Source organism: Phascolarctos cinereus, unplaced genomic scaffold, assembly GCF_003287225.1.
Source record: "Phascolarctos cinereus isolate Bilbo 61053 unplaced genomic scaffold, phaCin_HiC Scaffold_1;HRSCAF=81, whole genome shotgun sequence".
NCBI lineage: Eukaryota > Metazoa > Chordata > Mammalia > Diprotodontia > Phascolarctidae > Phascolarctos > Phascolarctos cinereus.
The window spans coordinates 276,416,804-276,427,060 of NW_027555514.1; positions in this window are offsets into that span (position 1 = coordinate 276,416,804).

The following is a 10,257-nucleotide window of genomic DNA, read 5'->3' on the forward strand; positions in this document are numbered from 1 at the left end:
CAGGGAATGTTAGGGCTGGGAGGGAACTTAGAACGGGGAAGTCAGGGCTGGGAGGGCCCTTAGAACAGAGACATCAGGGCTGGGAAGGGCCTTAGAACAGAGACAGCAGGGCTGGGAGGGGCCTTAGAACAGAGACATCAGGGCTGGGAGGGGCCTTAGAACAGGGAATGTTAGGGCTGGAATGGAACTTAGAACAGGGAAGTCAGGACTGGAAGGGCCCTTAGAACAGGGACATCAGGACTGGGAGGGAACTTAGAAACAGGGAAGTCAGGGCTGGGAGGGAAGTTAGAACAGGGAATGTCAGCACACAGGATGGTACCTTTGCACTTAGAGAACCTGGATTAGAATCCCTGCTCATCTCTTCTACGTATTCCCCGTGTGACCTTATGGAAGCCCCTTCAGCTCTATGGGCCTCAGTAACTAATGGGCCAGAAGACTAGACGTGGCCAAAGACGGTACTTTTCTAATAACATGGGATGGTATAATCACCATTATTGCATGTGTTAGTAAACTATGAGTTGGGAATATGGTTTGGTAGATAGAGTGGGGGCCCTTGAGTCCGGGGGTCAGACCCGGCCTCTGACAAGTATTTTCTGGCTGTGTGACTGTGGGGTCACCCCCCCTCTAAGCCTCAGTTTACACATCTGTACAATGGGTTATAGAATCCCTACTCCATAGTGGTGTTGTGTTACTGTAACAATGAACCAGCCCGGACTGTCAGGCGGCTGACATTCTAAGGGGTGGGGGTGGGGTTACCGCCTGTGCACAGACTATAATGCAGAAGATAATTGGAGGAGAGAAAGACCGCTAACCAGGAGGGGCATCCTGGGATGAACGCTTTGGAGCTGGAAGGGGTTTTAAAAGAGGAAACTGATCCCCAGAATGCCTGAGTTAACTCGGGGCAGTGGCTGGTAGGGCTAACTGGGATTCAAACCTAGGTCCAGAAAGGTTTTCCTTGAAGAGAGGGCACATGGGGGCTTAATCTTGAAGGAGAGTCAGAATCCCAAGCATAGGGTTGAGCGGGGCATGCCCTCCAGGCAGGGGGGCCCTCAGACTGGCTGGGGAGAGATTGCAGTGCCTGGCCACAGAGGCTGTGTTGTACCTGGGGCCAGCTCAGGGCCACTGAGGTCTGGAAGCAGGGGCCAGGCCTTGGCCACAGGGCGAGGAATTTGATGGCAGTGTGGAACCCTGATGGATTGGGAAGGGGAGGGAAGGGGAACAAGGGGAAATGATGGTCCTAACTGGTGTGGAACCATGTGGAACAGAGGGAAGAAGAGGAAACAGTGAAAGACTCAGCCACTTATTACATGTGGAGGTGAGAGAGTAGAAGAGGTGGGGTTGACGCCGGGGATGCAAACCTCAGTGAGTGGGAGGATAGTGGATGGTTTGGAGGGGAACAAGGTGATGTCTTCTGTCTTTACCTTGTTGAAGCTGAGATGGCTCTGGGACATCCAGAAAGAGATACCCATCGGGCAACTGATGGTGCCTGACTTTTGGAGCTTGGAGAGGGGGGAGGACTGGGGGGTCTTCATGCTGCTGAGTCTTGAGCCCACTCCAAAACTTCAATTCCACCAGCATTGACTCAGTGACTGCTTACTGCAAGGCACTGTATTAGGAGCTAGGGAACCAAGACGGAAGGAGTCCCAGCCGTCAAGATGCTTACAAACCCTGGGAACTGATGAGATCTCTAAGAAAGTAAGTGTGTGTGTGTAGAGAGAGTGTATATATATATAGAGAGAGATAGAGACAGTGAAGGAGGGAGGGGAGAGACAGGAGAGAATATGTGTGTGTATGTATGTGTGTGTATATATATATAGAGAGAGAGAGAGAGAGGGAGAGAGAGAGAGGGAGAGAGGTGTGTCTACGGACAGATCAAGAAAACTGTACTAAGGGAGCCAGAGAAAAGAGAATGACCTCATGAAGGAAACTGAGAAGGTGCACCCCAACAGGTGGAGGGAGAGCCAGAAGAGAACACAGACTCCCACGCTTTCTGAAGTGGAAGATCTCTGGCCATCCAATTCAGCCCCTCTGTGACATACCAAATATGGTCATGCAGCTTCTGCCTGAAGACCCCCCCTCCAGAAGTGGGGCATTTCTGCTCCATGCAGTCAGCTTACGCTTTCTGACAGCTCTGATTGTGAGCTCTGTACAACAGATCTAAATGTGTCTCTTCACATCTTCCACCTACGGCTCTCAGCTCTGCCCTCTTGGGCCAAGCAGCACAAGTGGAATCGCCCTTCCATGTACCACGTCTCCACTTGCCTTCCCTTCTCCTGCCTGAAGAAACGCCCCAATGACTGTCATATGGTATGATCTTCAGGCCCTTCCTAGAACTGGTTCCCCTTCACAGGACACCTCCATCATTCATATCTTCCCAAGTATGTGTTCCCCAGACTGAACCCAGTCTTCCAGATAGGGCTTACCGGAGAGTGAAGTGGAGTGTTAACTTTGAGGCGGCAAGGGGGCACCGTGGATTGAGCCCTTGGCCTGGAATCAGCAAGTCCAACCTCACACACAGTTCTGTGACCCTGAACAGGTTGGGTGGGTTGGGGTGGTTGGGGAGGGAAAGGGTTCCTCCCCCAGACTTCACATTAAGGTAGAGTATCTAAAAGGAGAAGCCATCACAAACACAGGATTTGTGCGTGCGTTTTATGTCCGTGTAGTTTGTGAGTGTTCACAGGCATTTTTTAGATGTGGCTGAAGTAGAAGCAAGGATGGATATCTCTGGAGTCACCTCTGCTCATCCTCCTTTAAGGGAGGCTTTGACAGGAGGGGAGTAGGAGACTGGGGCCACAAAGCTAGCTACTCTGCTGTCCTCAGAGAGGGGCCGCTGGGCTAGAATTATAGCTATCTATCCCTGCCCTCCAAATACAGTTAGTCTAAGGAAAGTAAGTTTGAGGTTCAAGCCACTCTCCTTATCATTAGCCTTTAACGGGGGGAGGAGGTAGCGGGAAGGGGCCACCTTCAGTCGTCCTGATCTGTGTCTGGCCACTGGACCCAGACAGCTCTGTAGGAGAGAGTGAGGCTGGTGATTTTGCACAGCCCTGCCTCGCTGTAATCCAGTTCACCTACGAGTGACGGCATCACCTCCCTGATGTCATGGTCCTCTTCGAGAATGAAGGACAGACAGCAAGAGCGAGAGTGCCGATGTCACTTGACCTGACCAAGAGCACACAACTCTCTAGTCTTTACCATATATTTCTTTCCGTGCAGTCTAAAGTTGCATCATCTTAAAAAAAAAGTTTTTATTACAAAATTAACAAATGTGAACATTTAAATATGCAGATCAAGAAAGGAGGATTGTATAGGAATCTGTAAACTTGTGTTGTATAGTTTTTTAAAGCCTGCATTACATTTAACATCCTGAAAACCAAACTGCCCAACTCGTCTGTATCTTCTGAACTTCCCTGAATATTTTTTGTTTTATTGATGCGCTTTTCTTTTGTTCTTTTCTTTGCATTCTTTACCCACCAAATCCCCTGCCCCGATAGAAACCCTCCCTTATAAATACAGAGAAGGATCATCAAGGAAAATAAATTCATACTTTGGGCATGCCTGAAAATGTATGTCTCATCCCGCATCTCTCATCCACCATCTCTCAAGACTAGGCAGCACACATTTTTTGTATGTGAATACACATACATTTGTGAAAGAAATCCAGGGCTAAGGACATGATATCATTCTGTTTTTCAAAATTTCCCTATATGTGGCTCCTACAAAAAGATTTCTATTGGATCCATCCAACTCTAGCCACAACAGTCATATCATCCTTGAACACCCAGATCTCATTCTTATGAGGCCACTCAAAAAGGCAGGAAAAGACAGCTCTTAGTAGCCGAGATTTACCCAGCTTGCAAAGGGCTGGTTTGTGAAACACTTTCCATAAATTATCTTACTTGATCCTCACTACAAACTTATAAAGTAGGCACTCATTCCTATTTTTCAGAGGAGCAAGCTGAAGTAATTAAGTCCCTTGTATGTATTGTGGACTGCAAGTTGAGTGTGTCAAGAGCATGATACAACTGTGAAGAAACCAAATGCAGTCTTAGGATACATTGAGGAAGGAATGACTTCTAGGACTGGATAGACCCAACATGCTGTGACCTGGGAAGCCCAACGAAGGGTCATCCAACCATACATGGAGACTGTAGAAGAAGGTGACCGGAGTGGGGAAGGGCCTTGAGATCATGCCATACAAAGATCACTTAAAGGAACTGGAAGTGTTTAACGTGGATGAGAAGAAAATCATCACAGACATAGTCATTGTTTTCAAGTCTTTGAAAAGCCATCCTGTGGGAGAAAGATTAGATACGTCCTGTTTGGCCCCTGAGAACAGAACTAGGGCCGACATGTTTCAGAGAGACAAACTAATGTTTAACGTCAGCATGAGCATCCTAACAGTTAAGTGAGATAGGCTGCCTTGGGTGGCAGAGGGCTCCCCCTCCCTGGAGGTCTTTTATCAAAGGTTGGACGACCACTTGTTGGGTAAACTATAGATGACATTCTTTTCTAGGTAGGGGAGATGGTCACAGAGGCCCTTCCCAACCTTGTACCTCATAGACAGGCAAGGGAATGTCACCTGGACCTCACGACTATTAATATTCAATTTTAGGTTTCCATAGCACTGAAGTTTTTTTTAATAACACAATACCACTGCTATGTCTATATCCCAAAGAGAGTGAAGAAAAAGGAAAAGAACCTATATGTTCAAAAATATTTATAACAGCCATTCTTGTGATGGCAAAGAATTGGAAATTGAAGAGAGGTCCATCGATTGGAGAATGGTTCAACAAACTGTGATGGACAATTGTGATGGAATATTACTGTGCTGTAAGAAACGATGAGGATGATGGTTTCAGTGAAACCTGGGAAGACTTACATGAACTGACGCAGAGTGAAGTGAGCAGAACCAGAGCATTGTACACAGTAACAGCGGGATTGTAAAGATGATCAACTATGGAAGGCTTAGCTGCTCTGATCAAGACAGTGATGTAAGATAATTCCTAAAGACTCGTGATAAAAAAAAATGCTATCCACCTCCAGAGAGAGAACTGATGAACTGACAGCAGATTAAAACATGATTTTTAAATTACTTTTCTTCCTCTTTTTGCAGCATAGGTAATAAGGAAATATGTTTTGCGTGATTTCACATGTATAATTGATATTGTATTGCTTTCCTTCTCAGTGGATGGGGGAGAGATGGGAGGGAAGGAGAGAATTTCAGACTCAAAAATTTTTAAAAAGAATGTTAAAAATAAATAACCAATAGATTAATTTTTTTTTAAATTTCCAAATCTGTAATTCTCTGTCTCTGTGACTATATACAAAGATAGGCATACACAAAATAGAAGGTGGTTGGGGCAGAAGAGAGAAACAAAATAGGAAAATTTTAGCAGGGAGAGAACACTTGTTAGTGGGAGGATCAGACAAGGCTTCACGAAGAAATGACAAGCCTGGACTGGTTTTTTTTTTTCATTTATTTTTTATTTTTTAATTATTTTTACTTATTTACGTTTTTTTTTTTTTTTTAGTGAGGCAATTGGGGTTAAGTGACTTGCCCAGAGTCACACAGCTAGTGAGTGTATCTGAGGCCAGATTTGAACTCAGGTCCTCCTGACTTCAGGGCTGGTACTCTATCCACTGTGCCACCTAGCTGCCCCTGGACTAAGTTCTAAAAGAAAAGGACTCTGAGGGAACAGGAGTGGGGAGCAGTATGGTGTTATGGAAAGCACACTGGGTCCAGAGCCAGAAGATGTGGGGCTGAATCTGATTCTACCCCTCACGCCTGGTGTGGCCCTGGGCATGTCACTCATATGCAGATGTAAAGTGCATGTGATTGGAGGAGGATTATTTTTATTCCACTATCATGCAAATTTAAGGCAAATCCCTGCCTTGGAGAGATCGCTATGTGGACGTCAGAGGCGTGCACAGCTTGCCTTAGACATGAAATTGGTTCGTTGTGTACTGCACAGATAACCAAGTGAATGTTACCACCAATGTAACAGTTGTAGGTTTCTATAGCACTTAAAAGAGTTTTTTTCCAATAAGATGTATCTGACTCATCTAACTATGTACAATTATTATGCTGCATAGTAATTAGGAGAACCAGTTAGCAGCCGTATCATGGACTATAATATCATTTAATTTTTATAAAGTTTTATTGTCACCTTTTGTTTCTGTTTCTTAGAGCTCATTCATTTCCCAGTATACTGCCTGCTCCCAAATGAATCCTTCCTTGTCAAGTCAAGTTCCTTGTTCAGTTGTATCTTAACTCTACGTGACCCCATTTGGGGTTCTCTTAGCAAAGATACTGAAGTAGTTTGCCCTTTTCTTCTCTGGTTCATTTTACAGATGAGGAAACTGAGACAAACAGTGTTAAGTGACTTGCCTAGGGTCACTGGTAAGTGTCTAAGGCTGGATTTGAACTCAGGAAGATGAGTCTTCCTGACTCCAAGCCTGGCGCTCTATCCATTGCGTCACCTAGCTACCATGACCATTGATTAAGCACCTACTATGTTCCAGACACTATGCTAAGCGTGGGGATACTAAGAAGGGCTAAAGACAGTCCCTCCTCTCCAGAAGCTCACAGTCTAATGTGGGAGACCATATGTCTGTATATGTTCAGACAGGATATACAGAAAATAAATTGAGATAATCATAGAAGGTAGGTGTTACCCTTAAGAAGGACTGGGAAAGGTTTCTGGCAGAAGACTGGGACTTTCCCCAGTCTTACAGGAAGCCAGTGAAGCCAAGAGGCAGAGACAAGGAGAGAGAGCATTCCAGGCATGGGGGGCAGCCAGTGAAAAGCATGGAGTCAAGCGCTTGGAGTGTCTTGTAAAGAGGAAAATTAGTTAAGCAAAGCCTGACAAAATGACCATGACTGAAAGTCTTTCTCCCCTTTAGCTTCCCACTTCTCTACTCAGAGATGGGAAGTATGTTTCCATTGTCTGTCCTCTGGGACCAAGATTGGTCCTTGCAATTAGGTCAAGGTCAGCTGTCCCTTAGTGTTGTTTTTATTTACCTTATTGTTAGTCATTGTCCTTCTGGCTCTATTTGTTTTGCTCTCCCATCAGTTAATGCTATTCCTCCCATGCTTCTCTGAATTCCTTATTTTGGTTGTTTGTTATGGGACAATCATCTTTCTGTTGCATTCGTATGCCACAATCCTTTTAGCAGTCCCTAGTTGATGGGCAACTGGTTTATTTCTAGTTCTTTGCGACCACAGAGTATTGTGAATATCTTGGTGTGTGTGGAGCCTCTTTGTCTTTTACCTTTTGGAGTATATACCTAAGCAGTGGGATCTTTGGAAGGGTATCGACATCACAGTCATCTTTTTTTTTTTAAATCATAGTTACAAATGGCATTCTATATGGTTAGAACAATTTACAGCTCCACCAACTATGTATTAGTGTGTCTGTCTTTCCACACCCCTCTAACATTGACTATTTCCATCCTTTGTCATCTTGGCCAGTTTGCTAAAGTGTGAAGTGAAACCTCAGAGTTTTTATTTCCGTTTTTCTTATTAATGATTTGGAGAAATCTTTAAATGGTTATTAATAAGTTTGACAATCCTCTGAGAAGTGTTTGTTCGTATCTATTGACCACTTATCCACTAGGTAAGTGTTCTTGGGCTTATATATTTACATAGCAAATAAGATCAAATAAGACAATATTTGTAAAGTGCACATAACACTACCTGCCTGACATATAGTAGGCCCTTAATAAATCTGATTCTCTTCCCTTTGTTTCCCTTTTTCTCTGAGGATTTCAAATGCAGTACTTCAAGTAGAGATTTCACGTTATAAAACTGAACACGAACAAAGTAAAAGAATAGGAAGAAAAAACGTTAGAAGATCTTGAGTGGCTAGGAAGGCTAAAGATAGGAGATGGCTCTGTGATTTCATTAATTTTGTGTTCAATTATACTTTTTTTTTGGGGGGGGGCTAGGCAATGGGATTAAGTGACTTGCCCAGGGTCATACAGCTAGTAAGTGTTATGTGTCTGAGGCCGGATTTGAGCTCAGGTCCTCCTGAATCCAGGGCTGGTGTTCTATCCACTTTGCCACCTAGCTGCCCCTCTATTATACTTTTTAATAAAAATATTTTAAGTATTTTATTTTTTCTAATTACATGTAAAAACAATTTTTACCATTCTTTTTTTAAAAATTTTGAATTCTAAATTCTCTCCCTTACTTCCTCCCCCTCATCCCTTAATTTAAAAAAGTATTTCCAATTACATTGTAATCTGGTGTTTGACACTTCTGATGCAGAGAGCTTCTGCTGATGAAGGTTGCATCTTCTCTGCAATGTATCACCCTGGGGAGCGGCCAAGGGCATGGAGAGGTTACGGTGAACACTGAGGCACTGGGAATCCAGGCAGAGGATTCTGAAGCTCAAGTCCCTGTAAGACACTGAAATTTTCTGAGATGTGTCTCATATGTTTTTAGGGAGTATTTTGAGTCAGAGGACCCGAGATTGAATCTGGACTGTGCCATTACTATTCGTCTGACCACAGGTAAATCACCTAATCTAACTGGGCCTTCATTTTCCTTATTTGTAAAATAAACCCTTTGGGTCAAATGACTTTCTAGATGCCAGTTGGTGACCCTATGGTCCTATGCCTATCTCCTAGACTCCTCATGTTTGCCAGGACCAATCTCAGGGTAAGTTAGATCATAAAAAGGTGACTAACCTGTAACTGGAAGGGATAATTATTTCCCTTTCATTTGCCTTTGTGGAAGAATTTTTCAGTAGCTTCAGGCAGCTCCTTGAGAGTAAACAGCGAAATACAGGACGTGAGCGGGTGCATGTTGGGGCCACTCCATGAATGTGACCTACAAGCAGAAGGCCCATGTGCAAATTCAGGGTGCATGTGGCACCCATTGGTTTTTCTGATAGATTTGTAAAGTTGAAAATGTTTGAGAAGTGTGGATCACACACACGCATACACAGAGCCCTGGATGCTGATGATACAATTAGGCTTTATGGAACTTTCATCTTCAAAAGCCTTCACTTACACGAATGGACTAATTAGTCATTTTGGGTTGTGTGGCATAAAAGTCAACTCTTCAAAGACAGCCTTGGATTCTCCCTGAAACTGAGAGTCTCGGCTTTTCAAGTAGAGCATTTTCACCCCCAAGGGGAAAATAAATTATCTCTATGTGTGTGTGTGTGTGTGTGTGTGTTTAAACACTGAAAAGAAAGGAAATAGCTCCCTGTGCTCTATGGAAGGATGGGGTCCATGGATTCTGGGTGGGATTACAGGAGGTCGGAGGAACTGCACTTAGAGATGTTTACAGTAAGCACGGGGAACTGGGGTGGCATTTGTTACAGTGGGGCCTTTTGATTGTTTTCCTTCCACTCCCCCCCATTTCTTTCCTCTCTCATTTTCTCTTTCTTTTGCTTCATCTTTCTCTTGTTTTCTTTCTCATTTGTCCCATTCTTTTTCTCTTTTCTTTCTCTCATTTTCTTGGTTTTTTCTTTTCCTCTCATAGTTTTTCTTTTCCTTTCTTTTGCTTTATCTTTCATTTTCTTTTTTTCTCATTCTTTTTCTCTTTTTTCTTTCTCTCAGTTTCTTTTTTTTTCTTTCTCTCTCTCTCCCTCCCTCTCTCCCTTCCTTCCTTCCTTCCTTTCTTAAATCTAGAAAGTCATTTGACCCGTAGTGCTTATTTTACAGATGAAGAAAAGGAAGTTAAGTGATTTGCCTCAGGTCACATAGGTAGTGACAGAGACCAGATTCAATCCCTGGTCCTCTGACTCAACAAATCTCCCCAGAAACATAGCAGTTACATTCTCAGAAAACTTCAGTATTTTATAGGGACTTGAGCTTCACAACTTTTCCTTCCTTCCTTTTTTTCTTCCTTCCTTTTCTTTCTTTCTTTCTTTTTTCTTTTCTTTCTTTCTTTCTTTCTCTCCTTCTTTCTTCTTTCTTTCTTTCTTTCTTTCTTTCTTTCTTTCTTTCTTTCTTTCTTTCTTTCTTTCTTTCTTCCTTCTTCCTTCTTTCTTTTTCTCTTTCTTTCTTTCTTCTTCCTTCTTCTCTCCTTCTTTCTTTCTTTCTTCTTCTTCTTTCTTTCTTTCTTTCTTCTTCTTCTCTTCTTTTTTCTTTCTTTCTTCTTTCTTTCTTTCTTCTTTCTTTCTTTCTTTCTTTCTTTCTTTCTTCTTCTTTCTTTCTTCCTTCTTTCTTCTTTCTTTCTTTCTTTCTTCTTCCTTCCTTCCTTCCTTCCTTCCTTCCTTCCTTCCTTCCTTAATTGACAGTATG